Source organism: Dermochelys coriacea, chromosome 1 (genome assembly GCF_009764565.3).
Source record: "Dermochelys coriacea isolate rDerCor1 chromosome 1, rDerCor1.pri.v4, whole genome shotgun sequence".
Taxonomy (NCBI): Eukaryota; Metazoa; Chordata; order Testudines; family Dermochelyidae; genus Dermochelys; species Dermochelys coriacea.
In genome coordinates, this window is record NC_050068.2 from 202791681 (window position 1) to 202811057 (window position 19377).

Below are 19377 nucleotides of genomic sequence, written 5' to 3' on the forward strand. Positions count from 1 at the left end.
TCTGTCTGTAGAACACTCTACTACTATTTCCACCCTTCTATAAAATACTTTGAAAGCTAGGAATAAAAAACTCTGTATAAGAACTATTAATTATGAAGTATTAGTATTATTGAGGCCAAGAGCATGGCAAGATTCAAGAAGGCATTAGACACTTATATGCCTAAGATTCACACTTGAGCATTAAAAAAAAAAAACCTAAGAGCAAAAGGCAACCAGTCACCGATGGGCACAGGAAGAAATTCCCCCAAGGGCAGGTTATTCCATAATCATCAATTATGAGGTTTCTTGTACCTACCTCCAAAGCAGCTGGTACCGAGCACCACCAAACACAGGTACTGAACTAGATGGACCATTGGTCCAATGGAGCAATTTTAACAAAAAAAAATGTGTTGGGCAGAACGTGAAGAAACTTTCCACACCGGCACCAGAAGACCAGCCAACAACCCTTTGCTGCAATCACAAAAGATGGTCTTTAAAAAAAAAAAAACAAAACAAAAAAACCCAAAACAGAACATCCAAGATCCCTGGCACTTGGCCTCTTTTCCTGTGAGGCTGCCTTTGCCACACACATGGGGAATTAAAAACAAACAAACAAAAAAAACCCAACACAACATGATCTCAAAAAAAATCACTTACATTTTGGGCCACTGATCTGGTGGTCATGAGGGTCTGATTCATGATTGTTGAAATTTGGGAGCTGGCAATTCTGAGGTAAATCTGAAGGGGATGAAAGAGGGCTCTTTCCCTGTGCAATCTCCCACCCCCCAACACACTTCACACAAACTCCTTCAAAGTCTCCTCCCTCTCTTCCTCCCACTAAATCCCAGTCTCTCCTCTCCAAACCTCTCCCTCCCTTTCCGTAGACGCCCTTCCATTCTCTCCCATCACACCATGCCACCTCTTACAACAAAGCCTTCCAGCTTCTTTCCCCTTTACCCCAATTCCCCCTGCACCGCCACTCCACACTCAGAGCTGTCCCTCCCTTGTGATTGTTGCAGTGCTGCCAACACCCAAAGTTCAAAATCACGAGGCAGAGTCTCCCTCACCCCCAAAAAGTCAAAGGATTTAAAAAAACAAACACACACACACACACACACACACACCCCTCATGATTTTTTGGGCAAAGTTTAAATAGTGTTTTTGGCTGCCTTTGGCTCTTGGAGTCCTCCTGCCCACCCCAGCATGTGGGTAGCTGTTCAGTGTTGCAGCTCTCCCAGCTGTACAGCATGAGGCAATTCTGGCCCTGCTACAGGAGCTCTCGTGGCTGCTGATGGAGCCGAGCTGCCAGGTTCTCCCCATGCCCCAACAGACTAATTCATTAGTTCTGTACCTACCATTCCCAGCCCTACATCTGCCCAGCCCCTCAAGTAATTTTGCCCCCCTCCCCAGCCCTATGTCTGCCTGTCTCTCAGAGAATCTATTGCTCTCTGGGGTTCTTCATCCTACCCCATTCCTGGGGCTACAACCATGGGGGCCTCTCCTCCCCGTCCCAAGCCTGATGTTGCAGAGATGGGAGGCGGGGGATGGGGAGGAAACACTGAGCAGACTGACCCATTGTTCTGCAGTGGGGGTGGAAGTGGAGCAACCCTGAGCTGCTGGGCTCCTTCTGCTCCTTCCCCTGTGAGAATGGCGTCAGAGGGCTGGATCTTTCTGAGCAGTAACCAGACTGGACTCAGTGGGAGCCAATAAAATAAAATCCCACTACTGGTGAAGCAATTAATGAGAGTCAGCAACACTGTGTAGTCACTGCCAACTGTCCCCAGGAGGGGAGGAACTGGAGAAGCTGCCCCCCCATCAGCACTGCCAACTCCAAGCCTCTCCTGATCTGTGGATCCTCAGAGTTGGCAGGTGAGCCTCTCAGCCAGCTACAGAGTATAGAGAGAAAGGACGTTGCTATACTGACACTTTTCCAATGTTTTCCTTTTCAAAGCCCTCTGCTTTCCAATATTAGTTAACTAAACCTCACTGCTCCCCTACTAAGGTAGGCGAGTTATTCCCATTTCACAGATAAAGAAACCAATGCGCATAGAAGCAGAGTAATTCCTGGCTCTGATTCAATCTCTGATGTTGCGGAAGAAAGCCTTCTAGCTGAGCCCTAGGTATGGGCTTCATGAAGAAATTACTGTGTGAAATTCTCTGGCCTGTGTTGTGCAGGAGATCAGATTGGATGACCTAATGACTTTATGACCCTAAAAATCTATTAAACCCAAGAGTTTCTGGCTCCCAATCTTCTGCTGACATCACCAAACTCCACCTCTAGCTTCCCATGGGAGGATACCTCCACACTGAGGAGCAAACTACCTAAAAAGATGCGCCTCTGAAGGCAGCAGCCCACTAGTCTTCCCTAATCCTGCCAGGGAATAACCCCTCTGGTGTGTGCTGGTATGGCATCAGACATCACAGGTTAAGCCTAAAGAGTCCTCTTCCATCACCTTGTACAGTTTTTCTTGATAACATACACTGTAACTGTATTGGCTAGCCAGGGCCCCTCAAGTTAGATTTTAACCCCAATTGAGTTCATAGTGAAATTAACTTGATCTTTATCTTGTGGTAGCTTTCACTGGTTATGGGTGTTTGCAAAAGAGGAAGGGTGGTGTTCTGGTAAAGCACAGTGCAGGGACTCAGGTGACTTGAGTTCTAATCCTGACTGATACAGCTCTGCGTGCGATTAACAGAATGTTAGGAACCATTAAGAAAGTGATAGCTAATAAGACAAAAAATATCAGAATGCCACTATATGAATCCATGATACACCCACACCTTCAATACTGCATGCCATTATGGTTGCCTCATCTCAGAAAAAATACATTAGAATAGGTATAGAGAAGGGCAACAGAAATTATTGGGGTATGGAACAGCTTCCATATGAGGAGAGATTAAAAAAGACTAGGGCTGTTCAGTTCAGACTAAGTGGGGATATGACAGAGACATAAAATCATGAATGGTGCAGAGAAAATGAATAAGTGTTATTTACCCTATCACCCAAGAACCAGTGGTCAGCCAATGAAATAGGCAGCAGGTTTAAAGACATAAGGAAGTAATTCTTCACACACTGCACAGTTCACCTGTGGAACTCATTGCCAGAGGATGTTGTGAAGGCCAAGAATATAACTGGGTTCAAAAGAGAATTAGATACATTTATGGAGGTTAGGTCCATCAATGGCTATCAGCCAAGATGGTCAGGGATGCAGCCCCATGTTCTGGGAATGGATGACAGGGAATAGATCACTCGATACTTGCCCGGTTCTGCTCACTCCCTCTGAAGCACCTGGCATTGCCCACTATCAGAAGACAGGACACTGGGCTAGATGGACCATTGGTCTGACACAACATGGCTGTTCTTATGTGACCTTGGCCAAGGCAGTTTCCTCCCCTATAATTAGAGATTACTACTTCCCTTGTCTCTGTAATGCACTTTGAGAGCCTCACAGGGAAGGAGCAGTTTGTTATTGTGGAGGCTACATTGTGATTGCAGAGGAGAGGTCCCTTTCCCCCCCCCCCCCAAAAAAAAGGGAACAGGGAGGATAAGGAGGAGGGAGAAGTTTGACAATAATCATTCTCTACATTTTTGACAAGCTGGGAAACTTTGTCCATTCACCAGACATTTCCAACTTTGCTGTCTCCCACCGCGAAGCTCCCATCTCATGCCTAACTGACTCTTCTCTTGATATATAGTAATTAGGAGCCTTGCAGCCTGCCCAGAAGGAAACGTCCGCTTGCTGCATCCTCCCTGTGAGTGGCCATTCAGATACCATTATCAGGGCTGATGCTTAAGCACCACATCAGGACCTGGATGATGAGTCCACAGTACTTGTTTATAGCACCTTGTACACCCCCAAACTGGCCATACAAATTCACCCCTTAAAAAATGCACAGACTGAAATAAGAATGCCAGCTTTAAACATTGAGATGGACACTGCTTGAGGGAGATTATTCCCCTACCCTCAGCAACGGAAGCAACAGGAACCCCTTCAAGCACCAATCTGAATCCTCCACCTTTAAAAATTATCTATTAATGCTTGTCAGCATTGAGCCAGGCAAAATCTGTGTTTTTAATAAGCTCTTCTAGATTTCACATTCTGCTCACTGTCTGAACAATGGCAATGACTGCCTCCTTTAAAAATTGATTTAATCTCGGGCTTGATTTTAAGAGGTCAACTGTGGGTTTGGGTTATTTGGGGTATTTTTGCCCCAGGAGTGAGAACGTCATCTCTTAAGTGGGTGAAGCAGAGAGAGCAAACTCTACAATGAAGATAGACTGTCAAAATCTGTCTTCATGTGCACCCTGCTCCCCATCACCAAGTCTAATTTTCTTTGAATCTCCATAATAACAAAACATGGGAGTGACAAAGACAGGAAGAGAGCAAAAGAAAGATCAAAAAGGTTAGATGGGCCTAAATGGACAACAGTAGATTGCTTCCAGCCTAAGTTTTCAAAGAGCTCTAGTTTTGGATACTGCAGGTTTTAGGGACCTAATTGACACTCATTTTCAGAGGGGCTGCACACTCATGAATTAGAGCTGGGCAACCCCTCTGAAGAAGGGGAAAAAAACCCCACACCCAAGCCTTAGATCAGCATCCAGAGACTCAGGCATCCAAAATGAGAAGCTATTTCTGAAAGAAAAAAAAAAGCCATGACTCATTTCTATAAAGAAATAGTTAATTGTGCTGCTTATACACTTAAAAAAATCAGCCAGCCACCCCTCCAGAGACGGTCACACTGCCGTGAGTTCCTCACAGCCGCACTTTCCGGCGGGCAGGGCAGTGGCCGGAACACTTGGCAGTATGGCAACTCTATGCTGTGGAGCAGCCTATTGGCAGCACTGGGGAAAGTGGTAATAAGTAAATAAGGGCCACACAAACCACTCCAGTGCAGTGCAGAATCCAAGAGACTCAGATAGCATAAACCTACTGCCCCGCCCCCGACCTTCTATCCCTTGGACCATGCAGCAAAGTAGCTATTAGAGAGCCAGATAAGAGGGAAAGTTAATTTGAAGTGTGATCATCATAGTAGGGGAGCTGTGTTTCTGTAAAAGATATGAAGTGGGAGCTTGAAAATTAAACCAGGACCAATGCAGAAATGGAAGAGCAATCCCATTCCCTATTAGTTTTCATTACGTTGAAGTTTCAAAAAATATGTCGCTTACCCAGTGTTTGGAGTCTGTGTGAATCCATCCTGCCTTTCCTCTTATTTACTGCCACTACCATTTTAATCTTAGCATTTTTGCATCTCCCCTGCTTGTGTGTGACAGAAAGAATGAATGACTTGGGAGGGTAAGGAGAAGAAGGTAGGGGGAATCTGAGACAAAGTTTGTGTGACACTGTGTGCATGTGTTTGCAAGAGAGAATGAATAACACTGGGTGACACAGCCTGTGTACATCTGAGAGGAGAGAGAGAGAGAGAGAGAGAATGTGTGAGAAACTGAAGGATACAGCAGAGTTGAGGTGCCTGAGACAGAGAGAATGGCTATCAGTAATTCACTCTCCTCAATCACTCTTTAGCTCTTATCTCTTCTCCCCTGTTCTGAGCTCTTCTGCCTCCTCCCCCGATGCTTCCCTTCTCCAGGAGATGTTACATTTTCTTTGACGGTGCTGGGGGGGGCGGGAATTCAAATCTCATATCTGCTCACTGGAGCTAAGGAAGGAAATGCGGGGTGCAGGGGAAACAAATGAACAAAAACAAGCCACCTAATCCCAGAGCCAAAATAAGAGTCCTAAAGAAACAAAGTACTCCTGCCAATGAACTGCAAAATCTGTCACAAACATAGCAACCCAAAGGTGAGTTGATTAGTTTCCCCCCTCCCCCATTTCAATAGCACAAGGAGAAGGGCTTTTGCCATGCTAAAGTGATGCACTGGCTTTGGTGATGGAATTGATTACAGAGGCACCACAGACTGCAAACACCACAGAGGTTCAAGTTCCTGCTGTGATGAATAATCCATAGCAGTATTCCAGCTCATTTATTCTCCCTCAGCCCCATTAACAAACAGGGTTGCTGTATATTTGCTGACCTGCACAAACTGTGTCTGCTGATGGCTAGGAGACACTGGAAGGGAACTGGAGATGCTAAAATAGCCAGCTATTATTTCTAACACCATGCTCAATAGTGACTCCTGCTGGAAGAGGCAGAGACTAGAGTAACAAAGCTCATCACAGCCTGTGGTCACGTACCTCCTGCAGAGACATTGTGAACAGAGTTATAAACGGAGAAGCTCTAAGCCTTTCCACAGTTACTGTTCCTACACCACACCTATAGAGTGACTGGGAATACAGCTCCCCACAGCTGCTGTTCTCACACTATTTCCTACAGATCAGGGGGCTGGGATTGGAATAGCTGCAAGCACACCATCACATGACATCATGACACATGCATTTTGCATCTTAAGTGATAAAATACATACATTAGAGGGGCAAATATCAAAGAGGGTGAAGAGCTATTTAAGCTCAAGGACAATATTGGCAATAGAACAAATGGACATAAACTGGCCATGAACAAATTCAGGCTGGAAATCAAAAGAAGATTTCTAACCATCAGAGTGGTGAGGCTCTGAAACAGACTCTCTATAGGAGTTATGGGGGCAAACAACTTAGTTTTGCGAGAATTAAATAAATTCATGAGTGCAATTGTATGACAAGGTTACTTGTGATAATAGAGGGGCGTGGCTCACCAGCCCTGGGGTTCACTTCTGGCTTTTGTCATGTTTCTAAAAGCTCATGATTAAGAGACCCAACCTGCAGGGGTCAAGAAGAGATTTCCTCCCTAGTATTCTGGGTTTTTTCCCCTCCTTGATCACCTTCCTCTGAAGGATGAGGCACAGCCATGGCTGGAGAAGGGACATTGGACCGGGTGGGTGAGACAGGGCTCTGAGGTAGAACAGAGTACTCTCAGGTGCTTGGCTGGATGGCTCTTGCTCACAGGCTGTAACTGATTGCCATATGTGGTGCCAGGAAAGAATTGTCACCTGGTCAAAATGGCAGGGACCACGGGGGGGCGGGGGAGGAAAGAGGAGGAGAGGATTCACTTTCTTCTGAAGCATGCCTTGGTGCAGGTCACTTGCTAGGATTACCTGGGTATCTCACTGTATCATTTCCCTGCCATTGCAGGGGCCTTGAAAACTGATGCACCTCACCCCTGCTTATTCTTTGCCTGTGACACATAACAGTCTAGTCTCGTGTGGGCTGGAACACTTGGGTCTCATTGTTGAGTGTCGTGTGTGGGTGTGGGTGGTGGCGGTGGCAGCCTGTAATGCACATGAGATCAAACTAAAGGTGGTCCCTGCTGGCCCTAAAACTCTATGATGCTAAAATATGTAATTTTGCTGGAACAGCTGCAGTAACTCATCTCCAGCTTTTGCAAATGATTACTAACAGATGGACCAACATGTTTATGTATTATAGTCTTATCTATAGTTAGGGTCTACTTTAACCCAGTGATACTCAGACTGAGGCTCGTGACTCTTTAACGTGTCTCCTACAGCTCTTTGAAGCACATGATATTAATGTGATTTAATTATTAACCAAACAAGATGCTTTTACTATGTTATTAACCAATTGTAGTTAGTTGATAAAATATTTGGTTAGTCATTTTGCTGAGAGAATATACATTATGTTACACACACTAAATATTTCCCTTGTCATGCTGTTTAAATATGAATATATAGTACTATCTCAAATGAAAGAACAAACTAACACTACTGTGGCTCTTTTGGGTAATACTGATGGCTAATTTGGCTCCTGAACCACTGAGGTCCGAGTATCACTGCTTTAACCAATTACCCACTCCAAGGTGAGGGTTTACACTTACTTTAATCTGTAAGCATTCAGCGACAGTCCCCAAGACTACTACAGTAGAGAGATTATTAATGGAAGGGGGACCCCCCGCCTGCTCACAATAGAGACTACATAGTGCTTTTTCCTATAATAGCTACTTGTATTAGCCAACCAAACAATGCAGAGTGCAATCTGATAAATACAGAATACATGGTATACACATTACAAACATATGCCTTGCAGAAAAACCTGAAGTGTCAGTTCTCATCCTCACCACCACCAGTGGTTCTTATCCTGGCATTTCCCCCTCCCCACCAAGGCATGCAGGCCAGGATTCAGCTTTTATATTGTGTTACACTGATAACCACTGGGGTTCATACATATTTATGAAGGTTTTAACCCCTTACTATTTGAGTACACAAAAAGTTGAATGCATTCCTAATTCCAACACTCGTCTAACATGGTTTAGTATTTTCCTGTTGCTTCTGCCCACTAGACATAACATAATATCTTCAGAAATGATCTTATTCCTACAGCTCAGCCACTGGTTGGTTCACTTCCACTGCAAGGGAACTTCATCTCCAAAAATAAAGCCATCAACAAGATGGGTGACAATCTCAAGTTACGTGATTTAATTTGCACCATTGATCCAGAATAATATTGGAGGGAAATTTTAATTTGAAGTGACAAGATGGTACCACTGAAAAGTGCACAGGTTGACAGAATTCTAACATCAGAGGTATAATGGCTGCCACTCCTCTCTTTCCTCTCCCCCTTGTGACCGCTTCTTATGTTGCTGTTCCCCTATGAACAATTTGCCACTAAGTTCTGGAGGGATACACATCAGTGGGTGCACAAAGGGCAAGGGGATATGGGACACAGACAAGGCTAATATTTAAAGGGACAAATTGCTAAGATTTATAATGCTAGAGTTTGTGTTGTGCATTTGAGGGCTTTATCACTTAGGAGAAGTCACTGCAATATTATCTGGCACAGGATGGCAGGGAGGGATGAGGTAGGGGAGAGAGAAAGTGAAAGGGATATTGTATTCTTTGCCTTCTAGACCCCTGAGGGAACAAGCTTTACCATAATACTGATGATGTAAACAGCCTTCCCTGAAGAAAAAATGCATCCTTGAAACATTCATCTATATTTAATACTAGTACATTTGTAAAAATAAAGACTAAGGCCAGGATCCTTCAGAGGCTCAATTACTGGCTTAACTTTATGCACTGTGAGCACTCTTTGAAGGCTCAAGGCCCCTTGGGTAGACACCTCTTGGTATTTGTCTCATGGGAAAAATCAATCAAGATCATGCACAGTTTGGCCCAACTGACTCACAAGTGATGACATTTAGCTAGGATAAGAAAGGGGCTTCAGGACACAGGGATGTCTCCGATTTGGTAGAATTGGTCCTAGTGGAATCACTGTGATCACAGAAAAAATGGAATGAACAGGTGGCAAGAAAAGACTACACATTCTGAAATATTAGCAAATCCACAGGAAAGTGCTCACATATCATGTGGACTTATGCAGCATAAGAACATAGATACTGTATATAGTTAAATCTAATCTAATTGGGGTGGTGTGCCACACAACACAAACATAACTAGGGGGAGTGACAAATCCCACTGCAGAATAAAACTTTCAAAGCAAGCTGAGAAAGGAAAACCAGCACAAGTTGGAATGGGAGTCAGACTGGGAGATAAGACAGCCTCACTGGGGTGTGATCGTCTCTTGACTCAGTTCAAGTCTGCTTCCAGGGAACAAAACAGTATTCCACCCTTTAGGAAGTACATTTACAGTTGTTTTCCCACTGTGTTCACTCAAACAGCCAGAAAGGTACCCTGCAATAATCACTCATGGCTGTTTCATCCCCCACTCAAGCCAGCTCTCCTGCATCATTCTATACAGTGCCTCCTGCTGAGAGGCTAGGACACCAGCAGCTGTAGGCACCTACAAACCAGCACTCCTGCACTCTTCTTTATGGTGCTGCCTGCTGGGAGAAAACAGATTAGCTCTCTGCTGGTGTAAATTGGTATAGCTCCATTGACTTAAATGGAACTGCAATTTAATAGACACAAGCAGAGAATTTGGCCCTAGCAATGGAGGAATGGGGAGCTTCCCCTCAGAGCCAGCACTCCTGCCCCAATGCTTACAGGGTCCTCTGCTGGGAGAGGCTAGGCCTGGAGTCACTATGAGTTACCCACAGCCAGTGCACCAGTCTTGACCACTACAATAGTTGCAAGCTCCTTAAAGAAAAAATGAACCAGTTGCTAGATATGTACACTAACTACTAGTGCAAATTCAAAGGCACACAGCAGCAATGCAATGACCATTAGCTTGGAATATTGTTTTGCACTGGTGTGTGTTTCCCCCACCTTTGTTCTCAAACAGAAGGGAAACTCACTCCAAACACCTTACTCACAGCATACTTCATTTGCACCTTAAAAGGGGGATTCTGTCTGTTCCGGTTTTTCTGTTCTTTAATTATCCCACTGAAAGCAACAGTGAATTCCCCAGAGGTTTGGTCCCTTTCTGGCAGACTGCTTTTAACTCAGAAAAAAGGGAGATGAGAGGCCATCAAACCCCTTAATTTTTTAGCTGCCACAGCTGGGAAAGATTCCCCTGGTACCTTGTGCAACATGGCCAATATGTTACAGCAAAACAAGCTGCTGAGCCAGAGCTCCTCATTTTCTGCCACGTGGAAAGGGCAAATAAAACCCACTTGGACTGATAAAGCAAGAAAACTGGGCTGAGACAGTAAAGTCTGTTCTGGACTCAGACACATGCTGAGCATGCCACGTGTGGGTACCATGTTACATGAATAGCCTCCTTGAGCTGTGGAAGGATTGCTGGGTTTAAAGGCTTCCATTAAGTGTCATTAATGTGTGACATTATTCTTGCTCTGCATGGAAGCCTTAATGGGTGCTTCATAGAGCACTGCATGATAGGCAGTAGATAAGGCACTGGGTTGGGAGTCAGGAGGTCTGGGTACAGCTCCCAGCTCTGCAACCTTGGCCAAGCCACTTCACTCCTCATTCTGTTTCCCTCTCGACCAATAGCCGGTTTAGACAGTGAGCTCTTCAAGGCAGGAAGTCTCTCTCTCCCAGTGCCTACCATAATGGGGTTCTGATCTCAACTGAGGCCAATGGCTGCTACTGTAATATAAATGAATGAGTAATGATAAATAGAAATAAGGAATTCTCCATTGCCAATAAACATCACATATTAATAAACATTTAAAAAAATATGGTAACCCAAACAGGCTGTTGTTCAACTATTAACACTATCGCTCTTCTAAAGAGCGTGGGAAAACTACACCTGTCTGTAAGTGAATTTGTACAACCCTAACTCTATCCAAAGATATTCATTGATAAGCCCCTATATACACATACATTATCTGACATAAACCACTACAATCCTGTTTCTAGCACCCTTCACTTGCTCTCTGGAGCACAAACCCATTGCTTTCAATAGGGGTACAAGAGTATAACAGTTGAGTTTGGCCCTGTTAGGGTGAGCCCCTACAGTCCCCCCGCCCTTCAGTCAAGGCCAGCGTATCACCCCTCATATACCCTGGCAGCCCAGTGCAGAACAATGGATGTGCCCCTACCTCAGTTTCCCCTAGTGGGCTTTTACATAGTGAACAGTGCCTCCTCATGGTACATAAGCAAGCCTTTGGATCAGCACCCTAGCTAAAAGGGTCAAGTTAATCTTAATCTGTTTGCCCCCATCTGAGTCCATCCAGGCATCTCACTAGTAAGGCTCCCACGACTCAAGGCTCCCCAAATCAGGCCTCTTACCTTCAACTGAAGAACATTCATTCCCTGGACTTAGGGTCCTGGCAGAGGTCAAACTGGTGCAGCTCTTCTCTGGAGCAATGTATAATTATTCTGTAATCTGGACCCCCTGTCTGGAAAAGTCCCTCCCTAAAGGCTTGTCCCTCATAGCTCCCCTTCAAGAACCTCTTTTCTCTAGGAATACCTTTGCTAGATTCCTTTTCCTAGTGAGATCTCTCACCCCTCCCATAAGAAGTCCTTTTCCTGAGGACCTTTTTTATTTATTTATTTATTTTCTTTCTCTCTCTCCTAGAATTTGACTAAACCCTCATAACCCTTTATGAGACCCAGGTGTTCCTTAGATAAATAACTGCTGTCCTGCCACTTAGTCAATTAATCACTTGCATGTGATTGGGTTGGCTGGTTGGCTGGTTCTCCTAAGCAGAGCCTATCATAGGTTAGGCCAGGTGCCTGACCCCCTCAGGGTCCAGATAAACAGTGTGGGCCTGTGGCAGGGTGAGGCAGTGCCCACCAGCCTCTATCAAAAGGCTGTTTAGGGGAAACTGCCTAAAGCTCTTTTTATGGTGCTAGAACAGAGAGGCACCATGGCTCAGTGGATAGTTGGCTTCTATTACCAGCTGTGCCACTTGCATTGGTGTGAGACCCGGAATGTATCACTTTGTTTCTCTGTGCCTTTGTCTTCTCATCCTTTGTCTGTTTTGACTACTTGGATTGTAAATTTTGTGGGGCAGAGACCGGCTCTCATTATGTAAAATAAATAAATGGTGTCTGTCTACCCACTAGAGCCTTGCATGTAACAGTGGGATAGCTAGGGAATAACCCACTTGATCACTGTACCTACACACTGCTATCTTAGGTAACCCCCCACCCCACCTACATTATCCTAATAAAACAAATAAGAACATGTATTTAGCAAAGTAGCTACACAAACACAAGAGCTCCTAGATTTTTTTTTTCTGGGGTGCAGGGGCTGGAGCTTGTGTTGAGTCAGAGTAAACCAGCAGTCAGTGAGATGAGTAACCTGAATTTCACTTGCTAGAAGAGCAGAGGGGAGGAAGAGAATGATTTCTCAAGTGTAAGTAAACCAAGGATGAGACCGAGAAAAGAAGACCAATAGGATTTATTTGTAATGACAAGTGACAAGTGATCACCATAAAGATATTCTTGGAATAGAATCCTACTAATCTCTGCTATAATTCTAGTCCCAAATGCTTTGGCTCTGGCAATCCTCTTAGAAATGATATATGTGAAAGCAATGGGGATTGTCAAGAGGGGAGTTTTGGCCTGATGGTTTTATTTATATATATATATATATATATATATATATATATATACATACACACACACACACAAGTAAGTCAGGCATCATTAGTATTTAGAAAGAGGAACATTTATAACATCTTGCTTTTATTATAATTTACAATTTAACAAATGTATTGAATGTGGATAGGGTTAGTTTTCGGCAATCAGCAGCGCTCTCCCACTCCATCTCCGAAAATATGCACCTCTTGAGAAAAAATCTGTTTCATAAGAGCCCTTATAAAATGCATAGAAATGACAACACAAATAAGCATTTAAGTGCTGCTGGTTCCCTCACTCTCTCTCTTTATAGTGAAGTCTCTTCCAGTGGAGAGAGAGAGAGGGGAGAAGAGTGGAGTGGGATGGAGAAGGAGGGGGAGAGAGAGAGTTAATGAATATTTGATCACAATTGCCTTTAATAAATGTTTTTCCTCAGCCATGACCTCTTGATGTAGCAGCTGCTCAGTTAACCTCACCTCTCACACTCCATCTCACAGGCAAGGGTGCTGCAAGCTTTAAAAGTAGCACCCTACAATGCTGGCCTCCTTCTTGTCTCTGCCCTTCCCTATACTCTTTTCATTCCCTTCTCTCTCTCTCTCTCTCTCTCTCTCTCTCTCACACACACACACACACACACAAACACACACACCCCCACGCCACCATGCCCATGCTGCCAGGTACAGCCAATCCATACTTTTCCCTTATGCTAACAAGCTTGTGGGTTGGGGCCTAGAGCCCCATAGAGGAGCTGCTGCTTTAGGGGAATGGTGTGGAGTTGTGAAGAGGAGCCACTGAGTGAGATGGAGAGGGGTCCTAAAGGAGAGTAGAAGAGGGGATGTGAGATGAGATGCTGCTAGGTGAGCTGGGAGCAGATAAGGCTCCTGCGGCATTGGTGAGATAAGGACCAGCTCTGGGTAGTGGCCAGAAGGGACCCTACTGCACAGGAGCTCAGAGCAGCAGCACCACCAAGAGCCAGCCACCTGGGCAGGATTAAAGGGAGAGACCAACCCAGAACTCCACCTCAAGCCCCACTGCCCCCGGCCTTGCCTTCCTCACCATGAAGGCGCATGCTCATGTATCAAATGAGACCGAGTCACATGGTTCATATTGGTTTTTGCCTTTCAGTTAAAAAGCCCTTTCCTGGAAAGCCAAAGAGCCAACTAGGTCCTTGCCCTAGAACATACCTCTCAGCCTGTCAAAGTCCAAATGTGGGATGCAATGTGCCAGAAAGGCCCAAAATTAGGGACACAAAAAAGCACGCATGCAGGGTACTTAAAATACTGTGTGATTCTCTCTAGCTATGGTACTTAGATGGCCCCCATTATTAGCGTATCTGAGGCCCAACTCCACAAAGATATTTAGGCCCCTAACTCCCATAGAAATACTTTTGTGGATCTGGGCCTCAATGCCTTACAGTCTTCAACACATTTACCCTCACCGCACCCCAGTGAGGCAGGGAAGTGATATTATTCCCATTTGATAGATGGGGAACAGAGACATAGAGACACTAAGGCCCAGATTCACAAAGGTACCTAGGTGTTGTGATGCTGCTGGAGGAGGACCTCCCTCATAAACTTTTAACCCAGTGCTTACATCATTCACTTGCACTGTGAATTCAACTCCTTGCCCTGCCTCCCATGATGAGGAGAAGGGATTTGAACACCTCTTAGAACAGTAGTGGGCAACCTGCAGCCCGTCAGGGTAATCCGCTGGCAGGCCGCGAGACAGTGTTTACATTGACTGTCTGCAGGCACGGCCGCCCGCACCTCCTAGTGGCTGTGGTTCACCGTTCCCAGCCAATGGGAGCTGTGGGAAGCGGTGGCCAAAACATCCCTGCGGGTGGCAGTGCCTGCGGACGGTCAACATAAACGTTGTCTTGCAGCCTGCCAGCAGACTACCCTGACAGGCCACAGGCTGCCCACCACTATCTTAGAAGGTTGCCCTAACCACTGAGATACAGGATATTCTGATGTGAGGACTCCCTCAGTCTTTGCTGTTGAAGCTGTTCCACTTAACAAGTCATTGGAGCAGGGAGACGTGAATGCTCGAACCACCAGGCTATAGAATCATTCTTATGGTTGTTCTCTCCCTCTCTCTGGCCCAAATGGCTCTTTAGTTATTTAACCAGAGTGCAACAGCTTGAACAGGAGTGACTGAAGGACAATCCCATAGTCCAGTGGCTGGGGCACTCACCTGATAGGTAGCAAATCCCTTCTCTCCCTTGAGTGTAGTGGGAAATTTAACTAGGGATCTCCCACATACCAGGTGAGTGCCCTAAGCACTGGACTAAAAGTTGTGAGAGTGGTTCCTTTCATCTCTGGCGATTTTGTGTGACCTGAGGGGCCCGATCCAGTAGGTGTGCTTTTAGGCATCCTGCCAGATCAGGCACTACATATAAATTAGGTGGCTGAATGCTTGTCTTCCCCTAATTCATGAATTGCTCTGGAGCTTAGGCAGGAGATGGGAACCTAGAGCAATGGTTCTCAACCGGGGTACGGATACCCCTAGGTGGAGTACCCAGAGGTCTTCCAGTGGGATACGTCAACTCATCTAGATCAGTGTTTCTTAACCTGGGGGTCCTGACTTCCCAGGGAAGGGTCACAGGATGGGTTTTTGGGGGGTCACATTTGCAGGGCTGGCATTGGGAAGTGGCAAGCAGGGCATTTGCTCGGGGCCCCACACCACAGGGAACTCCGTGAAGCTAAGTTATATGCTTCAGCCCTTGGAGGTGGGACTCAGACTCCTGAAAGGTGTACAGTAGTGGGGAAAGGTTGAGAACCACTCGCCTAGAGGGAGGCAGCACTGTGCATGCCTAGAGGCAGGAACATAGGCATCTAGGGAACTTTTCACTGCAAAAACACAAGTGCCAAGTGAGTTTAGGAGCCCACAGGGTTCGTGGGGAGTTTTGCGAATCGCAGTGGAGCCTAAAATTGGGATTTAGGGACCTAAGCACATTTGTGAATCTATTCGTAAGTGACTTTCCTAAGATCACAAAGGAAGTCAGTGATAGAGCATGGAACTGCATTCCGGTCTCCTGCTATTACCTCCCAGGCTATTACCCTAGTCACCAGACCATCCTTTCTGTAGGATAAATAACTCTTACTATACCCACACTTACACAATTCCTTATTTCGGAGGTAAATAATTTTCAAATGGCAGATAGACGAGGAACATTTAAGGCTTGTGCCCCGAAGAGCTGAGGAGTGAAACTCCAGCATGAGTGGTATCTTTGGAGAAGAGAACCAGGGTATCATGGCCAAACTATTCTGTCAATCTGTATGAAGCTATTGGGTTTGCATGGGTTATTTGACTGTTAATAGCAGGGAACCTTAGGATACGGTGGTCAGCTGAGGTCCACCTGGTGAAACGGCATTATGAAAATTAATAAGAGGTGTCATGACGGGTTATGGAGGAAATTCCTGAGGCAGGAATGCAATTTATATATTTTTTCCATATCGGTAAGAGAGATGGTCCTCTAGTTAACAGCAGGCTACGTAAAGGGCATGGTTATTATTCTGCCCAGATGTCACAGTCTATGGCAGTTAACTGCTAGAAAGGGCTAACTGGGATCTGACCCAGAAGTAAAATAATAGGAGCTGGTTCAGCTGCAGGGATTCAAACCTGAGCAGATTCTGATTTGAAATTCTGGTGTTAGCTCATCTCTGCTTGAAGCATGAAAGAAAATACAGGCGAGACAACCGTACTGTTGCACTGACCAACTTGTTCCCTTTCTTAGTTCTCATCTTCACACTGCTTTTGGAGAGGAGTAAACCATGATGAGATTTGGCCCTGACCATGCCTCCTTTTAAGAAGTTTGCATCCATGATCTCCACAGCACACCCAAAAAACAGCCCTGCCCAGGGCACAGTACTATGTCCCCTCTTGCTGTGCCCATTCTGTGAGCATGATGTCCCATGCCATCTTTTTTGTCATAATTTTCATTCTTTAGGGGAGGATTAGCTGTGACTCTCATCCTTTGTGTCCAGTGTGCACCAGATGGAATAATTGGCCCCCAATGGTTGTGTGTGGGGGGTGTCAAAAGAAGCTTGAGTAGCTGAGTTCCTGCCATAAAACACAGGCAGAGCTGGACTGAAACTATTCCTCACATCCGTCATTGCTCAAGCAACTTATGAACAGGTAGATGCCCCAGGTGGCCCTCCCCAAGGCAAAGCTTGCACCCCCTCAGGCAGCAGTGTGCAGTGGTCGAGGTCTTGCCTGCCAGAACTACTCTACGCAGTCTACAGTTGGTGATGCAAATCAGGAAGGCCCAATGTCACACTCAGGGTCCTCAATCTACCCAATGAGTCAATGGCCCTGGTCCACATCCCAAAGTCCTAAATGGGGGAAAGCACACGCTGCTTAGTTGGTTTTTGGATACTCAGCAATACACAAAGGACCAAGTGTTGAAATACCACTAATGCCTGTGAACACTTCCACTTTCCCTGCAAGCCTCCTCCGAACTAAGGGGCAGCTGGATGCACCGCCACAGGGACCTAATTTACATATCCTGTGCTTCTGTTCAGCAGCTGTGGAGCTAGCATGGTACCCAGTGCAGAGGAGGGCAGCCTTTAAGGCTGCTGTACGTTCTTATGCCCCTGCCACAATGGCCCCACAAAGGTGGAAGCTGAGCTGAAAAACCTGGGGCACAGCTGGGGAACGACTGAAAGACTTGCCAGAAATAGACAGGAGTGGAGGAGCTTAATCGCTGCCCTAAACGCCAGAGGTGTAATGGGAACATGATGATGATGATGATGATAATGGCCCCTATAGCAGTGGTTCTCAAACTAGGGCTGCCGCTTGTTCAGGGAAAGCCCCTGGCAGGTCGGGCGAGTTTGTTTACCTGCCGTGTCCACAGGTTCAGCCGATCGCGGCTCCCACTGGCCGCAGTTCACTGCTCCAGGCCAATGGGGGCTGCAGGAAGGGCGGCCAGCACATTCCTTGCCCTGCACCACTTCCCGCAGCCCCCATTGGCCTGGAGCGGTGAACCGCGGCCAGTGGGAGCTGCGATCAGCCGAACCTGCGGACGCGGCAGGTAAACAAACTGGCCCGGCCCACCAGGGGCTTTCCCTGAACAAGCAGCAGCCCTAGTTTGAGAACCACTGCCTCATAGGACTTTGCACGGATGCAAAATTGCTGAGGTGCAGGCCTATCCCATCCCACCCCATTTTATCCCCACTCTTCCTCCTCTGGCCCACCCCAACTCCACCTCGATCCTGCCCCAATACCCACTCTCTGCTTGAGGTTGCTAAGCAGGTGGTGCAAGGAACCTCTGCACTGGGGGAATTCCCTGGGCTGACCTTACACCTGCCCTGTGGACTCTTTGCACCAGCTTAACAGGATCCTAAAGTTTAGCTAAAAATCCTGGAAACAACAGGCCAAACTAATCCCTGGTGTAAGACCATTAAAGTGAATGGAATTGCACCAGAGACCAATGCAACTTGCTGGTTCTTGGAAGTGGCACTTTCAGGCATTAGGATGTGGCATCCACATCAGCAGATGATGTGCTCTCATTTCCTGATCATAATTTTTCCTCTTCAAAACACTTTACAAGCATAAGTTGATAAAAGTCTGAAAAAATTCCTACTTGCAAGGTGGGTCAGTCTCATTCCCATTTTAAAGATGGGGAAACTGAGGCACTAAGAGGTTCACTGATGATTTGCCCACAGCCATAGAGGAAATCAGTAACAGAGACAAGATTAGACTTTAGGGTTCCAGGATCCCAGGATCCTGTTCTGACCACTGGGCCATGGCGCTCTCTCTGCTTCCAGTGCGTAACAGAAAACATGTGACCATCACGTTCTGAAAAACTGGAGACCAAGTTAGCAGCCCTACACTGCAGGGCATAAATGCACCTTGTATTCTTTGCACAAAGGATGGCAACCTCCCCAACCCCAATTCTGTTCATCTGGAAGTACGTACACTCCAAACTCGTACGCTGCTCACCTCTTCCTTCAAAGTAGAAAAAAATAACGTCTTTTGTTTTTAGGGAGAAAAAATATAGCAGGTCAAATGCATCCCTGATGGAACTCCAATGCAGTCAATAGACTAACACCAGGGATGCATCTGACTTGTTATGTTTGTAATAAAAAGGAAAACGGGCCAATACCACGGCCTGATCGCTTGAGTCCTAGGGCTCAAGGCTGCATATTACAATTTCACCTTAATAACAGCAATAATCATATCCTCGGGATTTAATGCCTTGTAACCATTTTGCAAGAAAGAAAAGGGGGGAGAGGAGAGAAAAGCAGAAAGAAAGAATAATTTCCTGTACATTAGGTCAATCTTTTCACAGGCAGAGTCATGGGGCTTTTTTCTCCCTTCCCTGTAAAATGGGATTAAGCAGTGCTGCAGCATCTGCCGTCGGCTCGAATTCCCTACCTCCCAGAATGGGTACTTGTAATTAAAAGCTTAGCTCACCTTATCCCTCCAGTTTCCCAGGCGAAAAGTCAAAGCCGGCATTTAATTGCATATATATGTGTGTGTATTTAAAACCAAAGCTCCACAGA

General features: G+C 45.9%; 1 protein-coding gene and 1 long non-coding RNA gene across 3 annotated transcripts in view; both read right to left on the reverse strand.

Moving 5' to 3' along the window:
- LOC122459601 overlaps positions 1 to 12080 on the reverse strand; it is a 29265-nt gene extending 17185 nt beyond the window's left edge. The window contains exon 1 of the long non-coding RNA XR_006280411.1: positions 11576 to 12080. This is a non-coding gene — a long non-coding RNA (uncharacterized LOC122459601). The remainder of the gene's footprint in view (positions 1 to 11575) is intronic.
- The window catches only part of LOC119843404 (limbic system associated membrane protein), a 1338056-nt gene that overhangs the window by 539971 nt on the left and 778708 nt on the right, over positions 1 to 19377 (reverse strand). The gene's annotated exons all lie outside the window — the stretch shown is intronic.